This window comes from Triturus cristatus, chromosome 5_2 (assembly GCF_964204655.1).
Source record: "Triturus cristatus chromosome 5_2, aTriCri1.1, whole genome shotgun sequence".
Classification (NCBI taxonomy): Eukaryota; Metazoa; Chordata; class Amphibia; order Caudata; family Salamandridae; genus Triturus; species Triturus cristatus.
The window spans coordinates 913,111,290-913,136,032 of NC_140588.1; the positions used below are offsets into that span (position 1 = coordinate 913,111,290).

General features: G+C 43.7%; 1 long non-coding RNA gene across 1 annotated transcript in view; it reads right to left on the reverse strand.

Moving 5' to 3' along the window:
* Positions 1–2,934: 2,934 nt before the first annotated feature.
* Positions 2,935–24,743, reverse strand: part of LOC146829428 (uncharacterized) — a 105,497-nt gene continuing 83,688 nt past the window's right edge. The window contains exon 2 of the long non-coding RNA XR_014962245.1: positions 2,935–6,106. This is a non-coding gene — a long non-coding RNA (uncharacterized LOC146829428). The remainder of the gene's footprint in view (positions 6,107–24,743) is intronic.

The following is a 24,743-nucleotide window of genomic DNA, read 5'->3' on the forward strand; positions in this document are numbered from 1 at the left end:
GAGGAGGTTTTTAAGGATTATAATGCTGGACAGCACGGTTACAACCCCAACTAATCTTCTGTATTAGTCAAATACATTAAATTGGATCTCCTGCTTCACACATCACACGTTAGCTACTTACAGTCCATAGATAAAGGAACAGATTCTTGACATGGTCTACAGGTACGCTCTGAGTGCATTGTAAATTTCCACCAAAACCCTGAGAAAATGGTGGATAGTTATATGTGCAGGGAAACTGTGTAGCTGAAAATAACATTTCTTGAATGGAGAATAACATGCACATTTTCCGGGTCAGACTATGCTTACAGTGTCCCTATTCTGGGAACAAATACGTTTCTACTGACCACCTCCTCTGATCAGGTGGCAAATGGAAGCAGGGGCACAGGTGTGGGGCAGGTGGGTGAAATGGCAGGGAGGACATCAGAGTACAGCAGACACTCTGTGTAGGCATGGGCGAGTGGGCCCAAGCCTGGACTGCGCTTGCAGCCTTAGCACTTGTCAGTAGCATAACGAAACTTGAGGGTGACCCCTGCATGGCCCCCCATGCTTCCAGCCCAGTCCAGAGCTCTCATGGCAAGGGACTGCTAGGGCTGGAGGGGGCCCCAAGAGCTCGGGACTCCGCACAGCTGGGGCTGCGGGGGCTTTTGTTACACCACTGGCCCTTGTGGTTTTATTACCTGGAATTTCTGTCTGCTTCGCTGTGTGTTCTTACACCTGGAAAATGCAAGTGCTGGAATACCAGGCTGCTTATATTTGGGAAGAGCAGTATACAACCAGTGAATGCTGCTCTATTCAACTTATAATCGGTTCCTGCGGGAGCATAACTTTTTGTAAAATGGCCAGCAGACTGAGTCAGGCAATTCTCATGGTAGGCCAGTATTAATATTCTCCTATATGATTTCCTTCTTGGAAATAAAAACCTGGAATAATTTTCCCAAAAATATTGACTTGTACAGATGTTACAAATCAGACAGATTAGGCTAGTGAAGAGTTTCAAAGTCACAATCAATTGCCTTTGAACATTTTTGTTGCTAGAATTTATATGCAAAGGAAGCTAGATTTGGCAGCTTATAGAGCTCCTTAATAGATCTTTTAATGTCCTTAAATGCGGTTTTCACTTTATTTTCATAAGTCTTTTTCCCGGACCTTTCCTCTAATCTGGTAGATACTTTTCTCAGATCTCAAAATGTCAGTAAACTGGTCTCTGTAATGCTTATTGGTTATTACTGGAGATTTTTTTAATGGCGTAAGTTTTAAGTTTTTCAAAGGTGTGATCCAAAATCATTGACAAGCTATCTGACATCATGTTGGGATCATCACAACACTCAGTTTGGCAAAGCTGCTCTTCAAATTCTGTCCTAATGCCTAATGGTTCACCCTCACTCACATGCTAGAGGCAAGAGCAAGAATCTGGAGGGTAAAGGTTTGGAGATGAGGGCCAACAATTGAAGGAGATTATGATCCCTCCAGCCTAGTGGAGTGGGAGAGTTTACCTGCACTTAATGCTCGTTCAACATCTAATGTGAGGCCTTCTTCATCATGAACATGTATCGAATTGGAATAGTCCACGGACTGCGACCGAGTTGAGGAGTTCACAAATGAGAGAATCCTCATTGCTACCAACTTAAAAATGGAAGTCTCCAAGTAGAGTCATATGGCTGTTTTGCAGCTATGCGTGACCAAAGAGGGGAATCAGAGAGTCAATGGCTTTAGAGTACGCATCAGGGCGACGATATCCTAGCACAAATGTGAGTGTAATCGCACCTGTGGCTTAAAGGAAGTACAAAAGGGATTCTGTTACAGTGAGTCCCAGTCATGTTACAATGTAGGGGTATATTTACTAGGAAATGGTGCAGCGCTGCGAGCAATTTAGCAACGCCGCGCCATTTCAGAAATGCAGCGATGAGCCGTATTTACAGGCATACGGCACACCCCTGTGTTTCCAATTGAGCTGGCACTAAAAAAAGCTGCCTAGTACCAACACAGACACCCTTGCGCCATAGTGCACCATGGTGCAAGGGTGTCTGTGTTGAAGGGAGGATTTCTTATGTGTAGGAAGGTGTCGCTTCCTGCACATTAACAATCTTTAAAGGTGTGCAATAGTTGACAGTGGAACCCTGCAGAAGCTAGCAAGCTTGTAATTTGTGACATTGTTCATAAGGTGGTGCACCAATTGCTCTGTTTTGTTAAAATCTTTAAAGGTGCTTTGCTCTTTCTATGTGAGTTGCATTTTGCAGCACACAAAGGAGGAACAAATTGCCTTTAAAGACTTTGAGAAATAAAAGTATTTCTCCTCGTTGGGCCAATCTAACACCTGCTATTCAGGGGCATTAGATTTTGGTGCAGCCTCAGATTTACAGACCTTTGTAAATTTGTACAGTGTCAAAAAGCAATGGGTTTTGCGGTGGAAAACTCACAGCAATACTCGTTGCACGTCCCAGTCACGCAGATACCTGCATGAAAGAGGACTATATTTAAGTCACGCAAAGCGGCTTAATGCCACTTTGAAAATATGGAGCAGGCCATTGCGCTTCAAGAACATTGAAAAACGTGACGTTACAGTGGTGCAATGTCATGTGAATATGTTCCCTAGTGTTTCATTAAGAATAACTGTAACCTCACTTCCACATCAGCCACCCCATTGCAGTAAAGAATTTGAAAGCCTCTAAACACCGCATTATCTATATTAAGTATGACAGTGTTGTGTAGCCATGTTTCAGTTAAAAAGAAAATATCCCAATTGGAGGCGACAAGTGAGTTAAATGCTTCCCTGTGATGACAAACACGGGAGCGACAGTTAATTAATGCACATCTCAAAAGATCTTGTTTCAAGTCATTAATGCTTCAGTGTGATCCCTCTATTTGTTTATTTGTGTTAAATGAGACACTAAGATGAGACACATTGCCTAGGAAGAAAACAATAACAAGGAGGTAAGAAAAAACTCATTTCTTGACATGTCCAAATTAGTAATGATTTCAGTAACAAGTTTAGAAGAGGAATGGAATGATTTTTATCTTATGTATGTTAAAGTGATTAACTGACCTTTAAATGGGGCAGAATCTCTCAACGACTGCACAGCTTAGGTTAGTAAGAAGATTGGCTTGTCTTGGAGTGCCTCTGGCGTGCCTGCTGTCTGCCTCGACTGGATGTCACAATGTGGTTAGGTTTAAATAAGTTATAACAGGTTGACACATGGCTCATGCCAGAGCACAACTTCAACAGAAGTTCTGTGCCCTACCCAAGATAACTCTCACTCATGCGATCAAGCAAATAAAAAGAACAGGAAAGACTAGAGGTCTAAAAATATAAAAGGTAAGGCAGTTTACAAGAAGTGTTGGACCTGGCCATTTTTACGGGTTTGTCCTCAAACCATTTGCCTTCTTCCTCCTATTTTATTTGACCTGTCTTTGCTGGATTTAGGACCCTGGGCACTTTACCACTGCTAACCAATGCTAAAGTGCCTATGCTCTCTGTCTAAATTGTATTGGTGATTGAGTTATCCATGATTTGACATTTTTGATTTACTAGTGAGTCCCTGGTAAAGTGCATCAGGTGTGCCCAGGGCCTGTAAATCAAGGGCTACCAGTGGACCTGCAGCACGGAGTAGTCCTGCAAGGATGTCTCAGACCTGCCACTGTAGTGTCTGTGTGTGCAGTTTTAAGCTGCAATTTCAACTTGGTAAGTGTACCCGTGTGCCAGATCCAAACCTTCCCTTGTATTACATGTAAGTCACACCTAAGGAAGCCACAAGGTAGCCCCATGGGTAGGGTGTAGAGTATTTAAAAGGAAGGACATGTACTAGTGTGTTTTACAATTCCTAACAGTGACATACTGAGAATTTCATTTTTTACTGTAGCAAGGACTATCTCTCCCTTAGAGTAAAATGGGGATTTCTCATTAGGAGCTGATAGAGATTTGGAGTTTATGGACTCTGAAGCACAATTTAAAATGTGTTTGAAAATGCCACTTTTAGAAAGTGGGCATTTTCTTGCTTAACCATTCTGCGCCTCTGCCAATGTGTAGAATCCACGTCTAGGTGAGGATGATAGTTGGGCTCTTGTGCATTCACTCTAGAAAAAATCACACAAAGGGTGCTGAGAGTGTGCCTTGCATATCCTGATGGGCCATTATCAGGCTGATGGGCCTTCCCGAGCTAGAGTGGAGGGAGGAGTTCTCACTGACACCTCAAGAGGGCTATGTCTGTCCTCACACAAAGCTGTCTCTTCCCTCCTGTAGTGTGTCTAGAGCCAGGCCAGGGAAAGGCAGGGTCTTGTGCACTACAAAGACTTTCCTTTGAAGTTTGCCTATTACAAAGGCAGAAAGGGGTACATGTATTGGGCCTCTGTCACTCTCAAATCAGAACACTTCTGGACTAAAGGACATTCTGCCAGGAAGAAAAGCTGAATGCTGTATGAGGAACTGGCACTCTGCCTGTTGCTTTTTTGTGCTGGCCCACAGCTTGCTGCTTCTGTTCTGGGAGTGAAAGGACTGCACTTTTCTTTCTGTATCCTGCTTCCAAGGTTCTCCAACGGCTTGTGTATGCATCCCTTCTGTTTAGAAGTCTCAGGGCAATCAAAGACCTCACCTATCAGTGCCTAGGCTCTTCAACTGAGAGTACTGACTTGCCAAAAGGTACCAAATCCAGTCCCTGGGCCAATGCAAGTTGAATCTGGTGAACTGAAGGAGAAAATCCATGCATTGACTTCCTGCGTCTGTTTTGATCAATGCATCAGTACAAACTTTGACACATCACCACTGTCAATACCGGAGCATGGATCCCGATTGGCGCAGCGGCCACGGCTTACATTGTAGACCCCAGCTTTCCATTGCAGTGCATTAGAAGAACTGCTGCAGCAGGAGTTTCAAGTACTGCATCACTTAATTCCATGAAGCACTGCTCCAACTCCGATGCAGTGCCTGCTTCATCACTGTGAAATCGATACTGATTTCTACATTGTCTTTGCACTGATTTCTTCATCGACATTGCCCAGCAGTAATTAACCAAGGCTGTGCATCTGGAGATCTAAGCAGCACCTGCCCTTCCAGTGAGGAACTGATGCATCACTTCCTCTGACAGTAAGGAACCAATGCATCACCTCCCCTGCATGACAGTAAGGAACCAACGCATCACCTCGCCTGGCAGTAAGGATCTGTTAGACCTGGTCCTTTTGGCAGTTTTATCCCCAAACTTTTTGCCTTTTGCCTCCTACTCTGTTTTTGTTAGCTTTAGGACTCTGGGCACTTTACCCCTGCTGATCAGTGCTAAAGTGCATTTGCTTTCATGTAAATTGTGATTCTGATTGGCATGTTTTTGCATTGTGTGCAGGTCTTTCCTGCACACTGCATCCATTCAAAAAGGTGAGCACATTGAGCTGTAAAACAATTAAGACAAATAGAGAACATTTAAGCAATAAAATGATACCAGAATGACTAAAATCCAATCAGCAGAACGAGCGAAATGCAATTTTAAGCATTTAGGTAGATATTATTCCTAAAAGCACAAAGCACCACTTGAGGTCAACTGGTCGTACCAGAAAGGGGGAAATTCACAAGTTTTGGTGGACCGCAATGGAGCACGGGCCAGCTGTTAGTCCAGCTGAAAATGTTACCTTCTTAGGTAAGATAAGTTCCGTTCATGGTGGAATAGGCCACGAGGAGCAAGAAGAGAGTTGTGGCTGGTTGTCGCTGTGGAGCAATGAGCAGGCCTGGCATCGCAGATGGTCATCATCATAGTGCAAAACTCCAATCTGGCATCACAGATCATCATTGCTGGAGCTTCTAGTTGGAGGGCACCATGGCCTCTCACTGTTGTAGTGCAAAGTGCCAGTCTCACAATGCTGGTTGTCGCTGGCGGTTGCTATAGCATGATGAGTCGGGTTCACCTGAGCTTTACGTTGGTGTGAGGCTCACCTGGTTTTTCCGCAGGGGTGAAGTGGACAAACAGATGCTGGATCCCAACTTCCCTTACCCACCTCCGCAGCCCAACAGAGTCAAAGCCAAAGAGGAGAAGCTGGGGAAGAGTGGGAACAGAACAAAGAAAAGGAGAAGGAGTAGAATCCAATGGCCCACCTGGTACGATGTTCTATGGTTGAATTGCATATGTACCTAATGGGTGAAAGTAACAGGAGGTAAGTAAAGTCCCTTATAACAACGAGAGTAATAATATAAAAACGTGAGTCTAAATGTAAAAGAGATACCAGTTGGACATCCCTCTTTTAGTGCAATTGAAGATATGTACAAATAGAACTCAAGACTAACACTGTTGTATCTAAACGGTAGACGTATACATAATAATCATTAGGACTGCAAAATTTAAGCATTCAATCATGATAAGCGTGAACAATACCAACTTTAACGGAGACCACCATCTGGATTCACTAGACCCAAGAAACAAATACTATCGTGAATAACTAGGAAAAAAACAAAAAAACTCATTTTCATAGACAGGACAAGAAAATATAAAAATAGTGCACAAAAAGGTGCTGGGTCAAGGTAGGATAGAATATCTATGTAATTTACAAAAGTAACTAATACCACTCTCTTATTTTACTGTATAAGAGAAGGTGCAGCAGTCAATCATGGCAAAGGAACTATCTCTATAAGAAATGGAAATTAACTAATTGGATAAGTATATCCCCAGATGCTTAGGTAATTGCAATCCTACCGTATAGGCTGCAGACTAGGATTCTTTAAAGTAACTCTCTGTTTCCTCCCTTTCAGGAACAGAAAAGGCGGCACAAGGAGAAGCTGCCAGAAGATGTTGTGGTGGGAAGAAGCGGCCAGTGAGGGAGCAACACTGCTGTCGAGTGCCCAGGAAGAGGAGCCGAGACCTGGAAATGATGAACCCAGGAAGACGTTGCAAGAGAATGCAGGAAACAATCCTGCTCTCCAACACGGAATCGAAGAACAACTGCAGGTAAGTGCGGGAGAGTGTGGGGACTAAACGGGAACCCGTGACGGAACACGAAGCGCATTCCCATTGTAAGTCTTCCCCTTTTATGGGCCCTAAGTGCCGCCCTTGCCTGCAGAGGATTGTCAGTGAGCGGGCTTGCATGAGTGGTTTCGAGCGGAGTTACTAGCAAGTCAGCGGGCGGGGCTGCCTGACAGTTGGCGGTCCTGGTGGCTGTCACGGTCTTGGCACAAATGGGCCCATTCGTAGTCAGGAAGAGTCCAAAACTTCAGAATCTCTCCTTTTTCACAGAGGAGTGCACTCTGATGCCAGCCAAGGGTCCATGACCTGGTGAGGCACCTCTTGTGAAATCAGAGACTAACTCTCGCAGGCAGGGCTCAGTCAGCTCCATTTGCAGGTCCAGTACAGCAGGTCATCTGGGCAGTTGCAGGGGAGCTTCTGGAGCTGGTTGTGTCTCTGTGGCTCAGCACAGGTCAACCAACTGACCGTTGGACTTACTCAGGTTAGCCAGAGATGAAGGGACCAAAACCATTCTTCCTTCTCAGAGAGAAGGGCAGGCCTCAAGCAGCAGGGCAGTCCTCATAGAGAACAAGGCAGGCCTCAAGCAGCAGGGCAGTTCTCTGGCAGTAGCAGAGCAGTTCTTTAAAGAACAAGGCAGACCCCAAGCAGCAGGTCAGTACTCTGGGGACAAGGTAGTCCTTCCTTCTTCTGTAGTCCTGAGGTCTAGGAGTGTACTGAAAAGGTGGTCCAGGAAGTCCATATTTATACCTCGTGCCAGCCTTTGAAGTGGGGGAGATATTCTGGCTACTCCCACATCTCGTTCTGGAAGGTTTTTCCCTTCCACTGCCTTGGCTCTAAGTGATCCAGAGTGACAAAAGACTGGAGTCAGGTTCCTTTGTGTGTGTACTGGAGGGAGCCCTTTAAAATGTGAGTGGTGCAGAGAACAGCTCTGCCCCATCCTGCCAACATTTAGTCCCTCTCTGTCTCACTTTCAGGGCAGATTATACAAAGGCCAACTTCCAAGCTATTCGCAGTCATGTGACCATCAACTGCTCCATCAACTCTGCCACCTTCCCGGAAGATTTGAAACACGCAGAGATCAACCTCTTGCTAAAGAAACCCTCTGCCAAGAGGACGGATCTCAAGAACTTCAGACCAATCTCTCTTCTCCTCTTCCCAGCCAAGGTCATCCAGAAGGTCATCAACACCCAACTCTCAGAGTTCATCAAATCGAACCACATCCTGAACCACTCCCAATCTGGCTTCCGAAGCAAGCACAGCACCAAAACCGCCGTCATTGCCGCCACAGATAACTTACGCACTCTCCTTGACCGAATTGAAACTGTAGCACTAATCCTCCTGGACCTCTCGGCTGTCTTCGATACTGCCTCTCACCACACCCTATGCACAAGACTCCACAACATCGGCATCTGTAACAAAGCACTGGAATGGCTCTGTTCCTTCCTCACTGCCTGAAAACAGAGAGTTAAACTATCACCGGTCCACTCTGAACCCATAGAGATCAGTTTAGGAGTGCCTGAGGGCGCCACCCGGAGCCCCACTCTCTTCAAAATCTACATGGCCCCCTTCACATGCATCATCAGGAACCAAAGACTCAACATAGTCTCCTACGCCAATGACACACAGCTAATTCTCTTCCTCACCAACAAACTCACAATCACCAAGAACAACTTCCATGATGGGATGAAAGCTGTCACCACCTAGGTGAAGAACAGCTGCCCCAAGCTCAACTCAAAACCGGCCAATGTCCTCATCATGGGCAATCGACTATGGCAATGCACTCTATGTCGGCATCACCCACAAACTCTTGAAGTAACAACAGAACATTCAGAACACCTCTGCCAGACTTTTCCTCAACGTTCCCTGTCACAGACACATCACCAGCCACCTGAGAGACCTCCACTGGCTCCCAGTCAACAAAAGAATCACCTTCATGCTCCTCACACATGCCTACAAAGCCCCACATGACGCAGGACCTGAGTACCTTAACCACAGCCTCACATTCCACGCACCCACCAGAGACCTCCGCTCTGCCCATCTGACTCTGCCTACCGTCCCACATATCCGGAAGCCTATGGCTGGAGGAAGATCCTTTTCCTACCTCACAGCAAAGACCTGGAACACCCTCCCTCTCCACCTCAGGCAATCCCTGCAGACCACCGCAGCTGCCTTTTCCCACCACCACACAGCCTTCTATCCCTACGGACATCACCAGCTCAGAGAACCATTGAGGCCCAAGATCGCCATTCTGAGTGCAACAACACCCTGAAGGCTGGGCTGAATGCAAGAACCCCAGCAATGGCGAGAAGACCATGTTGTGTAAATATGTAATATATATTTATTCAACCGTAATCACTTAAACTTTCCCAAAAATGTAATCTTGAGTGAACTTGTATATATGTAACTCTAACCACTAGAATCTGTAGTAGATGTATACACTTACTACCATTCTTATGTGAGTTTAGAGTTTTTCTGTTTTGTACCTTTCATGTAATTCATGTACTCTGAAGTCCTTATGTAATGTAACTTGTCCTATTGTAAAGCACTCTGACACCTTTGAGTAAAGTTTGCGCAATTTAAAAATGCATAAATAAATCACTGTCACTGCCTCAATTCAGAAAGGACCTTAAGACCTGGCTCTTCAACTGAACCGCAGCGCCTTCGACGGACTAGCAGCCCCCCCGGTGCTTTGATACCCTTATGGTGGGGTAGTTGCGTTTTTCAAGCCACCTTATTGATTGATTGATTGAATCAGGACACAAGCAGCAGGTCTCAAATGGTTAGGACAAAGAAATGACAACTTTCCAAAAAAACCTTTTTCAGAATTGCGAGTTAACATCCAACTTTATCACTAAACAGAATTTTAAGTAATAATTTGAGTCCATACTTAACTTTCCCATCTGTTCTAAATGAAAAGAAGGCAATGTATTAAGTTAATCGAGAGTTATCCCATGGGAAAGATAGGCCTTACAGTAGTGAAAACCAAATTCAGGATTGTCTCACTACCAGGACATGTAGAACTTAAAAACGTCTGCTCTTCTTTTAAATACAGTGCATCCTGCCCTATTGGCTGTTTAGGGTCTACCTTCAGGGTGAATTATATGTTTTAAAAAGGAAGGTTTAGGTCTGACAAAATATTTATTTATCAGTCTGGATTGGTAGTTTAAGACTCCACTACAGACTTCAATGAAAGCACTGAGACATGTTTAAACATGCTTATTAAGTGGGTGGCACACTGGTAGCTTTTAATTTACAGGCCCTGGGTGCATGTTGTACCACTTTACTAGGGAGGTACAATAAAGTAAGTATGGCAATCAGCTGTAGGCCAATTCTTCCATGTTTTAAAGAAAGAGTAGAAGAACCTTAGCACTGGTTAATAGTGGTAAAATGCAGAGTGCCAATACCAACAAAAACGAAATTCAGAAAATCGGAGGGTTGAAAGCAAAACGTTTGGCGGAAGACCACGCCAAGGATGACAGGTCTAACAGTCCTGCTCCATTAGGAACTTTCCACACTGAACTGCTAGGCAAGGTCCTCTAAAGATGAGAACACATACAACCCAAGACTGATTTCAGTCAATGTTTTTTCAAGATACATTTATATCAAATTAGAATGATGGATTTTAATATTAGGTAGTAGTTTCGTCAAACCAAATCACAGTGCGAATCAAAATATCAAAAGTACACTCTATAAATAAGTCATGAAGCTTGAAGTAGTGTTTTGATGATGCAGCCCATATATTTAACAGATAGCAGAATACTTCTTGTCTCCAAGACCTGTAATAGCCCTCCCCAGTGTATCTTTTGATTCAAGCCATTCAGCACTGAGTCCATTCGGGCGATGTTAAAAAAAAAACATAGAATTCATACATTTATAAGTGAATTCCTATAGTCTTTATTTCTTTGTGAGTTTTGGTTAGGCCAGAGGCAGGTGAAGCAGGCCTTTGGAAAAAGGATTTAGAAATGGAGAGGCAGACAAAGAAAGATGCAGTGCAGATGTATCTTTTAACTGTTTGTAGGGGCACCTTCTCTATTTGGAGCAATGAGTTTGCATTGAAGTGTTTGCGTTTTTTTTTTTTGGTTTTGTGGGTATCGTTTTATTTCCAGGTACAGAGTTTGAGTTTCTTTTATTTTCTGACTGTTGTGTCTACCATTTGGAAGTTGTTTTAGGGTGTTTTAATGTATTTTGAAATTGAAAGGCTGGAAGTTGCAGTAAATGCTCTCTGATGCTGAGATGCTACTCTTCTTCATTTTTCTTAAGAGGGGCCAATTGAATCCACTACAATAGGCAGAGAACTAGCAAATCAATTTGAAAGTAAACCTGTGTTGCATGTTTGTAGCAGGGTTAGTGTGGTGTTGGAGTTAGGATTGGCATAACTACAGAGGCGAGGATGTGCCTTTGATCCACAGCTAATTGGAAAGGGAGTAGGAGGCACTGAGAAGGAATAAGAAAAGGCCATAGAACAGAGGAACTTTTGCCCTGGTAACTTGACCATTTTCCGTTAAGGACATCACATAGAAAAAGCTCACAAGAAGCAGTTTTTTCTCTTGGAGCTTGACTCCATGTGAAAAACATCAGATTTTCTTACTTCATATAGCTTCATAGAGTCACATCGTCTGAAGGCACAATGGTTCAATGCAGAAAGGGACACAACTTTGGATGCCCCGTACACTTGCTTACCTCCTTATCATGTTGGAATTGGGGAGTGTTAAGTTGGCACACCCCACACACTCTACATTTAACTTTCATTTTTGGGAAGTATTTTTTTTTTTTTTAATACGGTGGAAGGAGGAACAGCAGCTATATGTAGCCCTCGCCACCCACTTCATTACAGAACCAATCAGTTGAAGAGTGATGTAATTGTAACGCTGTCCTGCTTGTTTCTTCAGAAGATGGGATGTTTGCATATTGGGCCATGGATGGGGTCACTCAATACAAATGAGGGAGAAGGGGTGCATATAGGTCCAGCATACAGGCACCAATAAACACAATTACATTTCATTCTGGAGGCATTATTACTGTATGTGCATACCTTATTCATGTATCATTGTTTTTCTCTCTCTGTTTTGAATCTCATTAGGTTAGTCCCATGATTTGTATTCATTGAAAGGTCATCAGAGTGATTGGTTAATTTTCCATAACCAACCACCCTTGTAGATAGTGCATCAAGCTCGGTCCTGAAGAATTGCTGAGTGATTTACACATATAGGACAAGAAACATGTTGATCGTAGCTACACACATATAGACACCTCCGACCATTATAATCGGTTATATCCCTATTCTGGTTTTAATTGAGACGAGTGGGCTCGCAGATTAAAATTCATTTTGGAGCACCGCCTCGCCTCATTTTATTTCTCCTCACATCACCTCACATCTACACCACTAGACCCCTCACACGCACCTCACCAATATGGCTTGGGAAAAAGATCTCCGACAAAGAGCCCCTCATAGGGTGCCCGTCAGGCATTGCAGTGCCGGCCAGACGAGGAGCAAGCCTTATGATGAAGCATGACACCCAGATGGGTGTTTGAGGGCCCCATTTCCCAAATTAGAAGACACCCACACTCCACTACTGAGTAAGGGTGTTGACCAACCTAGCCTCCTTCTCTTCTTTCCCTACCCTACAGGAAGTGCATACTCTTTTGGTGCTACATGGATGGTATCAGCCTTAAAATCAGCCATGGAACGAGAGTGAGAAAAGAGGAGTCAGGGGAGGTCATAGTGAAAAGGCTGGCCTGGGGACTCAGTGTGTTAAGCGCTCACCACTGAGAGATATGGTGAGCTGCAGGTAACAGGTTCAAATTCCTGGAAGGGTAATTCAGGTTCCCTTCCAAATTAAGTTTGGAAGTTGAGTACCATTAATCTGGGCAATAGTAGCAGCTCCTATTTAGTTATTGTTAACATCAGAATGTGGCGTTTGAACAGTGAAGTATAATGAGAACCAGGAACTACACCTGCACAGGCAAAGCAGCCTAAGAAGGGGGTAAAAGAGACTGATGATGTGGAGTTTCATTACTGTTCATGTGCTTCGGGTGAGTAAAAATATATATATATATATATATATATATATTATCTACTGGCGGTCGCCAGTAGATAGTTATAGTTAGGACCGTGTTTCCATAGGAAATCCGCAACATTCTATTTGGAATAACTTTGGGGCCGGTTGACGAATCCTCGCGAAATTTTCAAAATAGGTGGGGCGCTCCGCTCTGCTCCCCCCAAGTCTTGGGGGGATTCGTCAAGCGGGGGCTGAGAAAAAAGGGGGGTCCCAAAACACGTTTTCCCCATGCAATTTTCCATAGGGACCTTTAGTCCAAGTACAGCCCGAACGGCTGAACAGAATTACTTGAAATTTGGCAGAGAGGAGGTCCTCAGGTCAGGGAAGTGCCTTTTGCAGGTCTGGTGTCAGTCTGTTCAGTAGTTCCTGAGAAAATCAAAAGTAAAATCATATATATATGTGGGCGGAGCCTAACCACACATCTCATCCTGAGATCTGATTGGCTGTCAGCACTTCATCCAAGAAGTGTTGGCAGCCATCTTGGGACCAATATACATGATAGCACCTCATTAAAAAGCATTGCAGTTAATAGAAGGTTTTAAGACTTTAGTTACATTATAAATCATTTCTTGATGGTACCATATACTCATTTTAGGAATTGTGGTATGTTCTAAGGTGATTTCACCATGTGAAAAAGCCTTCTGCTGGGATATCATGATTGAGAGAAAAATATTTTCTCATGCTTTTCCCACAGAGGTTTGGAAGGTGATCTATAAGCTAAACTGAGAGCTTATTTTCTGTAAATTCACATTATCTTTCTCAGTCATGTGAGAATGAAGTCTGACATTCTCAGTAAAACATGTACATCCAACAAGGGCAGAGACTGTCAGTTGATTCCTTTGTGTTCTACTGCAGCTTCCCAAAGTGTTCCAAAGAACAACTAGAGCGCTAACAGTCCTACTTATGATAAACATATGGCACACCTGAAGCCATCTTGCTTGGATTAAAGTGGTAACTCTTAAAACATTTAATTTAAACAGGAACAAAATGAGGGGGTTCATTTTTCCATAAAAAGTATGATTAGTGCTGCAGAAAGAAAAATTAGGGCACATTTTGAGTGACTTCTCAAATCCTCTTCTATTTCATTAAAAAATTCTGACATGCAGACTGAAACATGCACTTTCAATACCAGCAGCAGTTTTCCCTGGTGAGCAGTAGCTTTACTACAGTGATCTAATGAGCAAAAAGAGTGCTAACATTCTGAATTTATGACAAATGTGTGATACATCTGAATGCCTTCTTGATGGAATCAAAGTAAAAAACTGAAAGTATTTCCTACTGAGGAGACTGCAGTAAATGAGGAAATTAGGAAACTTCATAACAAATAAATCTCCCAAGATGGCCACCAGAGACAAAAGAGCCCAAATGTAGCCCAAAATCACCCAGATGTAGCCCAAGTATAGCCCAATGACAGAAGTGTGCAAAACACTTATTATTTTGTGTTTTTGCAGTGTTATATAGTGCAGACTTGTCAGGTATTGGAGTGCTTTACATGAGCATTGGTTACATCACACAAGAACAAATTCATTTTGGTTGTAGACATGGGGAGACTAAGTGATTTGACCAGAATCACAGAATGTCGAGCTGAAGCAGAAACTCCAACCTGGTTCCCCAGTTGCAAAGTCTGCAGTTCTGGAAGTAACACCACATCCTCTCCCCTAAGTGCAACATTTAATCAAGTGGTCAACTGGACAAAAAAACATAAAGATAACAAACAAGTGCTTTGTTGCTATTTGAAAACTCAGAAAATATGTCCTTATTTTAGTCTTTTAGAGCACTAACCATAATTTTGATGCCAATAAGACCCTCTCATATATGTAATTTCTTAAGGAAATGCTCTAGGTATTACAGTTTTGATTATATCAAGATGACGTCAGGCGTTCCACGCTTTTGTAATAAATATAGAATGTTAGCAATCTAGTTGTTCATTAGGATACTGTTGAGAGGCAGAGGCCAGGGGCACAGACTCTGAAAATTGAAGGCAGGTAGGAGGGTGCAAAGGCAACAATTCAACCACACTGAGCAGGCAGGAAGGGCCGTGGCAGCACAACAGACTATGGAGGGCAGTGGAAAGGGGGGCAGGGGCAACAAACCAACAATACAGGACTTGCAAGAGAGGCTGTGGCAATGTAATAGACCATTGTGGGCAGAAGGAAGAGGCAATGGTAGTACAACCATACATGCCAACAGACCCGATTCAGCCAGGAAACGTCCAATGTTTTTAAGCTCAAATGGGCTTTATTTGATCTGTCTCCTGTCTACAATCTCCTCTTTTTCAATGTAACTCAAAGGGGAAAATCAATACCCCAGTTTTTTTTCAAAATCTCCTTCTTACCAAGTGCAAAATGTTCGCAAGTATGGTACATTGGATCATGGAAGGAAATGGGGTAGGGACATGGACTTGGATAACAGAGGACAGGAGGGACATGGAGAGGTGCACCAATACACCACACAGGGCATGCGGGACGGGAGTGCAGCACAACAATCCATAGAAAGCAAGAGGGAGGGGACAGGACCATGCACATGGACAACAGAGAACAGAGGGGCAAGAGGCAATGGTAGCTAGCTGACCATAATGGACAGACAGGAGAGAAAGCTGCAGCATAACAGACCATAAAGGGCAGGAGGGACGGATCTGGGGCATTACAATGGAACAGACAAGCCAGGAGGGAGGGAGTAGGGGTCTGCACATGTAAACAGAGGGCTGGGGGCAAGGGGGCAGGGCAGGAGCAGCAAGATAGCCATGGAGGTCAGGCAGGATGGGCACTAGAAGCAAGACACACCATGAAGAGCAACACTGAGACTGTGATGGCATACACACAGACCATGGAGGGAAGGTGGGAGGGGGTCAGGGGCAGCTAACTGACCACACAGGGAAGGTGGGAGGGGCCATGGCAGCACAGAAGACCATGCATGGCAAGTGGGAGGGTTAGTGGCAGCACAATGGCTATGATGGGCAAGAAGGAGGGTGCAGGGGCATGCACAAAGGACCATGGAGGATAGATGGGAGGGTCAGGACCTGTGCACAGACAAGAAAGTTCAGGGGAAGGGGCCTCACAACAGACCGCACGGGGCAGGCAGGAGGAGCAGTTGCAGCACAACAGACCAGGGAGGGCAGAAGGGTGTGGCAGTACAATGGACCATGTAGGACAGGAGGAAGAGGATAGGGGCATGGCATGTGGACAGGCAGGGTGGAGGTGGCAGGGACAGGTTACAGTCATCTGACAATGCTAGGCAGGTGGGAGAGGAGTGGCAGCTCAACAGAACACTCAGAGTAAATAGGAGTGGCAGGTCCATGGAACATGGTGGGCAAAAAGGATGGAGCAGGGGCATGCACAAAGACATCGGAGGGCAGGGGGAAGGAGAATAGGGGCAGCAAGCTAAGCACAGAGTTTAAGCAGGAGGTCAATGATGGGGCATAGAATTGGGCAATGGAGGGCAGGAGGAGTGGACTGGTACATCATACTAAATTGAGGGCAGTGGCAGCACATCAGACCATGCATGGCAGGAGGGAGGAGGCTAGTCCATGGATTCACACAACAGAGGATAGGGAGGAGGGGAATGGGGCAGCAAGCTAACTGTTCAGAGAAGGCGGGTATTAGGAACTTTATTGTTTTTAAAACGTGTGTCTGTGCGAACCACTTAAAATATGAACAAGTATGCAGCATAATCTCACTTTTATTCAGGAAGAAGAGGACGTTTGTGACTGTGACTCCGGGCTCACTTGGAAGAAACACCCCCTGACCCTCCATCCCCTATCGCAAAATGTAATGCCCGTGAAAAGGGTAGGTGAACACAGTGTTATATAGAACATAGTCCTGAGAGCACGATTGAAAATGAAAACTAGATATAGTGTATGGTATAAACTATGCACCAAAAAGTGTGATATAAGATGAACCGGGCGTGAAATATAATATGCAATACATTGTGCGCAATTACAGATTCATTGGAGAGTGCGAGATAGCACAGGCACTAGCGCGTGCTATGCGATATGCGCCTTGGAGTGTAATATGCACAGGGCAGTGTTGTGTAACCTAACTAGTCTCTAAAGTTGTAATATAAAATATGTGCTGGGGAGTGTAACGTTGCATATGCACTGTGACAAAGATATGGATCCCAGATTGTAATATGTATGGCATAGCACTGTGCGTTATTACATAGGCATCGAGGAAGGCACGTTAGATGGGGCAATATAACCCGTGCGAAGACAAGTGTGGCATGACATATTCACGGGGTGGTGTTACAGTGCACATGGGCTAGAGAGTGTCATAGCATATACACTAGCTAGTGGAATACAACACAGAGGTGTGTGGCACTCAGCAGGCAATGGTGGGCGTAACACAGCATTGGGCTCTGCCAGGAGCGCGCTGTGACTCTCAAGTGATATTCGTCCCCTTTCCAGAGAGTAAAATAAAAAAAGTATTACACATCCGGCAGTGGATGTGTGTTTTATTAACCGTGAGGGGGGTTTCTTGCATAGTTTTGGTCGAATTTTGTTGAATCTCTTTTGAATGGCTTGGTGTGCATGTGTATTAAATGTGCCCGTCAATAGCTACCCATGTTTGTATAAATAAACGAAAAGGGTGTCTATCGGGATTAGGCACGGTAGGGCATCAGACATGTCAGAGCTTCACTAGTGGTGTAAATACATTCCACGTGGATTCATTGTATGCATAGTCGCCTTTTAATGAATATCACGCAAATCGTCATGGTGATAGGTACGTACGGTTTGTCCAGCATGTCCTAGGTGTGTCTATAAATATATATTTTTTAAAAATAATAAAAAACAGTGGCCGGCCCTGGGGATTGGGGTCAAAAAAATATAATTAGGAGACAGGCCCTGGGGGATGGGGTCATCAGGGCCAATAAATTAGAATAAGAAGGGGAACCACACAGCCCCCCTTCTTAAAAAATTAAAATAAATAAAAGACTGGCATCGTGCCGGAGGCCACGCCCTCTCCTTGCAGCACTCTGCAAACGCGCCCCCTGGTCAATACTGAGGGTCCCTGAGGGCCAATTAGCCCAACAGGCATCTCCAGTATGCGCCAGGGGCTGCGCTGCAGACAGGTGTTCTGAGGCCAAGCCCCTTTTTACACCTCTCTGCAATGCAGCTCTGTGGCGCTTACTGGAGGTACCTAGAGGTCTAGTTTGACCCTAGGGACCCTTAGGATTCAAGGGGACTTAATCTCTCAACTTAGAACAGCCACAGGGCGCGTTTACACAGTGGTGAAGGGAGGGGACGGGGACTGAGGTGACGTGTGCAAACACGCACTATGGCACGTTTTTAATTGGGGATATAATTTCCCTTCAATACTGAGGGCCCCTGGGGGCTAACTAGCCCACCAAGTGCTTCCAGTAAGCGCCACTGAGCTGCATTGCAGAAAGGTGGTCCAGGCCGTGCCACTTTTTACACCTCTCTGCAACGCAGCTCTGTGGCACTTACTGGAGGTACCTAGTGGGCTAGTTGGACCCTAAGGACCCTCAGGATTCAAATGAACTTAATCTCCCAACTAAAAACAGACACAGGGCGTGTTTACACAGTGGTGAAGGGAGGGGACGGGGCCTGAGTTAACGTGTGCAAAAACGCCCTGTGGCCTGTTTTAAGAGGTAGTTTTAATCCCCCTGCTCTATTATATACTAGGGGCTTACAGAGGAGGTCATGCTAATCACAGGGGGACCCCAATGCATAATGTTCCCTAGTGTATGTAGGTGTTTTCACTGTATTCTAAGTGTCTTTTAACATAGCACTGGCTCTAGGACTGGTTAGTCAGACTCAGTTACCACCAGTATCCAGCTGAAAAAGTTGAGGGTACAGGATGATTTTGCAACAAGGCTTCTTTCTGCTCTTCTTTTTGTTCTTTCTGCACGTTATCCTTCTTCCTGCACTTTTCTTCGTCTTTGAGGACGTCTGTTGCTTCTTTCTGCACTTCTTTTTTTCTTTCTGTGCATTTTTTCTTCTTTCTTCACATGTCCTATCTCTGTAGGCATAGTTAGAAATTAGCATTTAAAAAACCTTTGAAATTCACAGAAAAAAACATAGGTTTCAGGGGTGTTATAGTTAGCTGGACTTTTCACTTGTAGAAAACCATTGAAATTCCCCCGTTATAGTTAGTTCAGCTAACTATAACTCGCGCGCCCGCAATGCACTGCTGATGACGTCACATATTACATCACTCATGACATGGTCAGTGACATCACTCATGACATCACTGATGACATCTCAAATGACATCACTGATGACCTCACTGATGATATCATCCTTGTGATAGAGTGGCAGACCTCCTCTCACCCTAATATAACCTTTGATACACTCATTCAAAAATAGAGACTAAAATTTTCAAAAAAATGGACATACCAATACCAGTTACAACAACCTCTTCAATAATTCTAAGATCCACATACACATCCACTCATTCACCAACAGTCCTATACAGTCACTCATACATGTACTCACTCATCATATGTACTCATACACCTATACATCCTGTTACACAATGCCACTCATCCATAGAGTTACTCACACACATAGTCACTCATGCTAATAAAGAATCAAACATACATTTACTGGCATATACATGTATACACACACCACCACACTTACTTCTACGGAAACTTACACATACTTAGTCTTTTAAACAATCACTTATAGAAACACATACTTATTCATACAGGAACTCTTTCAATCTCTCACTCTCACATATATTCACTTTTATATTCCAATAGTCACATATACTAGTTTAAAACATATGTAGTTACTCATAAAGACACCATTGAGACAGTCATTCACTCACTAACACACCCATACACACAGTCATCCACCCATACAGTCCTGCACACATGCTATCTTCAACACATACAAACAGTGAGTCACTCATTCATGCACCTATGCACTACATAATACCCCCCACCGAACCATGCAGACACTCAAACTGATACTCAAAAAACCAACTAATAACCTATATAGACACCCATGTAGCTACTCACCAACCCATGCAGCCACTTATACACAAAGTGAGAGACTGATACAGATATTTACATATTTAAACAGTACTCACTAAGCCATGTATTCACTATGATACACTTAATCAGTCAGTTACACAATCAATTTTTCAAAAACAAATCATCCATTTAGACACTTATATACCCATTTATTCTTCCATCGACCTTGAGATATACATATATAAAACATATTTAATTTTCAGTAAAACACACATTCACTGGATGATGTCATCAGTGATGTCATCAGTGATGTCATTTGAGATGTCATCAGTGATGTCATGAGTGATGTCACTGACCATGTCATGAGTGATGTAATATGTGAGGTCATCAGCAGTGCATTGCGGGCGCGCGGGTTATAGTTAGCTGAACTAACTATAACGGGGGAATTTCAATGGTTTGTACAAGTGAAAAGTCCAGCTAACTATAACACCCCTGAAACCTATGGTTTTTTCTGTGAATATATATATATATATATATATATATATATATATATATATATATATATATATATATATATATATATATATATATATATATATATATATGTGTGGATTAGCCATGAAAAGAGGAAATATGAGCAAATTATTAGCCGGCATGTAATTCTACACATGACTGCTCAAATTTATTTTACAAATTCGCAGCGGCGGCTCCGCTGTGGTGGAGGAGCATTGCCCCACTGCTCTCGGAACAGTGCAAAGGTAAAATGACAATAACAGAACGTTATTATCATTTTATTTATACTATGGAGATTGCAGCCAGATTAGAGTGGGGCGGAGCTGGGCTCACTTGACGTAAGGGAGGAGGCGAGGCTGGTGCACCATGAGTGCGCATGATGGTTTGGCTAGCTGTCTTGGGCTGCCCAAACGGTCATGCACACTTAGCATGTTCTCCACTATCCTGTATTGCACAGCCTGGGTGGAGAACATGCATTGGCTCACACTTCCTGTCTGAGTGCTGAACCACAGCACTTAAACCAATCAGGACACTGCTGTCATGGTGACAGCAGCGTCTAGATTGGTTAGGGGAGTCTGTGAGCCTGGGTGCTGCCGGGAGCCAGGAGAACAGCGAGGACGAAGGAGAGACAGCGGCTGGTAACTGGCGGGGAGCAGGTAAGTCTTCTTTATCTTTTTTCTAAAAACCCTAGCCCCTCCCACCCCTCCACCATTCCCTGCCTGCGCCACTGTTTTATCTGTGCATACGCATCTGCAGTTGTAATTTGAATGCAGAGATTTCCAGTCTAGTTTTTACAGATGGCTAAAAGTATACATTTTCATACTGGAAAATTCTCACGCGTAAATATGGGCATGAAAAAATTAATTACTTTTCTATTTGAAAATGCGTTAATCTGGACCTCTTCCAGGACACAACCAACTAACAGAAAAAAATATTTTGCAGAATAGATAGATTTTTGGGCTGGCTGGAGATGTATTAAGTTTGGTAGAAGAACGGGAGTAAATAGTTTCAGAAAGAGAAAAATGAGAACATGTGGCATAGTTCATTCTTCTTTTTGTCTCCTTTATCCTATTTTGGAAATAGCCATTTGTTTAAACTGCCTATGTTTGCACAGCAAAACATATTGATTGTTGGGCATCAGAGCACAACTCGCATCAGACCACGACTCGCTCTTCTGGAAAGCTCCCAAGCTGCCTCAGCATATTAATAAATGAACCATTTATCCCTGCCACGGGAGGCCAGGAAACACCACGTATTTCAGCAATAGTGTCTCGAAAGCAGGAGCAGAGCTTTGACGCGCAGTAAAGAGGATGCGTGATCAGAGAGCTAAAACATTTTTTGCAGAAATGAACTTCAAATAGTTCCTGAATTCAGCACAGATGATTCATTGGAAATAGAGTAGGAGGTGGCGAGAACGTCCACACTCATTCACCAACCTGAAGGGGAGGACTGATCCTCTGTCAGGGAAATATGGCGGCCACTGAAGCAAGGACGGCTGCTGCTATAACTCCTGTTCCCACCTCCCCACTCGAGGAGTGTTGAATAATCACTCAAAGGCGCTGCAGAACCACGAAGCACACTGCACGTACTGCCCGGATAAATAAATTAAAGCACACTTCTTATTTAATTAAGTATTGTCTTTGTGCCCGCAGGATTGCCAGTTCATTTCTTGCCACAATAAAATGTGTGTGTGCAAAATAACATACACTGTAAATGATAAAGGAAGTTAAGGAACTCTGAAAGCGACGTTGATTATACGGCAAAATTCGAGAGGCCCATTGCATTGAAAATGCCCTTTTGCTGATTGGGGGGCATTTCAATTATATTTTTTCTTCGCAGCGTAGCCGACTAATACGCGATAAAAAGCAATCAGTGAAAGGGGGGCAAATACACACACGTTTTATTCGTGTGTAAAGAAAAATACATTCTAGGAACTTTGAGGAATGTTCTCAAAAGTTAATTTCATAGTATCTCACTAATTCTACACCAGGATATTGTTGAACTACATTGTCAAGATATCCAGAACAGCAAGAAAAAAACCCAGTTGGAACCCAACAGGGGACTATCTATGCCAATGTACTGAAGATGAAGTTGAGTCATTTCAGAGGGCAGGTGGTCGCTAATCATCTCAGTCTGTAGTGGGTGAACTTTAATTTACATGTCTGAAGGAGTTCATACTAACTTTGAGGAGCTAGTACAGGTAAAAGCAATGTTTAACTCACTATTTCTCACTGTTCCTGAAGTGTGTCTTTTGCAATATATTTCAGTTTACTGTACATGTGTTCACATTGCCCCCTTGGACAAGTATAATGTTATTTGAAAGTTCAAATGAGTTCAGCAAATTCAGACATTTCTTTGCAAATAGTCTTGACTTAACATTGTTTAGTTTAATCCTTAAATCAACCACCCTGCACTTTTTGCAGCATGACAGCACGGCTACTGAGTATAGAAGAAACATTTGTACAATTAGGTTGAGCGTTTTTTACTTTTCAATCATTGATATTTACGTTTTGTTCACTGCCTGACCAGAGCTTTTTATTTCTCAATCATCTATTTTTATTTAGTTTTTAGAAGTCATGGTTTACGTTTTGCAGCAATAGCTATTACCTTCAAATATGGCACCCAAAACTTCAGGGATAGATGAAGACTAACATAGAACATATTAAACTACGGGGTCGCACTGGGGAGTCATTTAGATTTATTAAAATCAGATTTTAAGATCCAGGAGCTAGATGTACCAAGGGATTTAGCGTTCGCAAATCTTCTGGTTCAGTAAATCACAAGGGGCATTATTTATGAAGGCCTGTGTCACTTTTGTGCCGCCGTTGTGTCACTTTTAGTGACGCAGCGGAAGCGTAAATAATGGGCCAAGTTGTGCCATATTTACAAAGTGTCGTATCTAGGCAGATGTATCACTTCATAAACCCCTGCTCTACATTATACCTGGGTCAGGTATAGTGTATGCAGGGTGGACGTTCCCCCACAAGAAAGGGTCGTAGGAGTGGCGCAGTGAAATCTATGAGATTTCACTGCCCCACCTCTAGGACGCCAATGCGTCAAAGCCTTAAGCCTGCCTCAAGGGAGACGTAAGGGTGACGCAGGCTCTTTCACATGGGGCTTGCCCCATGTGAATGGAACATTGCTGGAGTTGCGTCACGCTTCCGACACAGCTCCAGCAATGCTCCACTTTTGCGCCGACAGATTCGTCAGTAATACTGATGTATCTGTAATTTCTTGTGACATGATGTGTCATACTGTAAATATGACGCATCATAGGTGTCGCAAGGACGGCGCACTGAGAAGTGTTGCATCGCTGCTTTCATGCAGCGCTGCCCCACTTCTCATAAATGAGGCCCAGGGTCTGCAGATTGCCAAATGTTCACAAACTCTTTGATTCGGTAATTCACAGGGCTTGTGAATTGGAAATAGTACGTTTAGGGGACCCTTCCAAACTGCAAAACTTTACTTTATGTCTCAATGGTTTGTGACAATCATTCCAGTTGCAAACCTTTGAAAATGTACATACCACCAAGTTTGGTATGGTAACTCATTTGCAAAAGGGAAGGTGACCCCTTCTCCTTTGTGAAGTATGGAAAAACGTTTCTGGGGAGATGGCAGTGTTCCAGGTGCCCGCTGCCCACGTTCAAACTTTTTTTTTAAAACAAACCTTTTTTAACAGCAATCTCCTTTCCTTTAAGGAAATCTGTGTGCTTTAAAAAATGTTTTGTAATTTAATTCGGTCTCTGACATGGTGGTTTGCTGACCCTGGTCGGCAAGATTGCACATGAGTCTGGTTCAGAATTTTATTTTATGTAGTACACAGGTCAATTTGCAAAATTCAATACTGGTCACAAAATTACTGGTTGCAAATCACGGCTAGTTTTTGTAACCGGTATAATAAGTAACTACACTTCAGTAATGACAGAGAGGCATCCCCTACTGTTCGCACAACCGGTTGAGGGTCTTGGAAGCTGCCCTACAGTTATTTTTACTTTGTTGTAGACAGTTCCAAACTTCCCACATTAGCAAGTAACTCTTTTTGTAATGTGGGGTGGGGTCTCTTACCTAAGGGTATTGGCCACTCCCCAGGCTAACTTGGGTATTCCTGGGAGGAACAACACTTGGAGTGGCATATGCAGCTCTTACGTTGTCTTCATGGGCCTGATGTAGCGCCTAAAGGTTTTGAAAATTGTAGGGGTGCATCATATTCACTGTTAGTTGGCACCCGCATATCATGAATGTATCTTTAGTTGTGCTGTGCGAAATGTATTAAGAAATGTATCAGCTATGTCGCAATGTA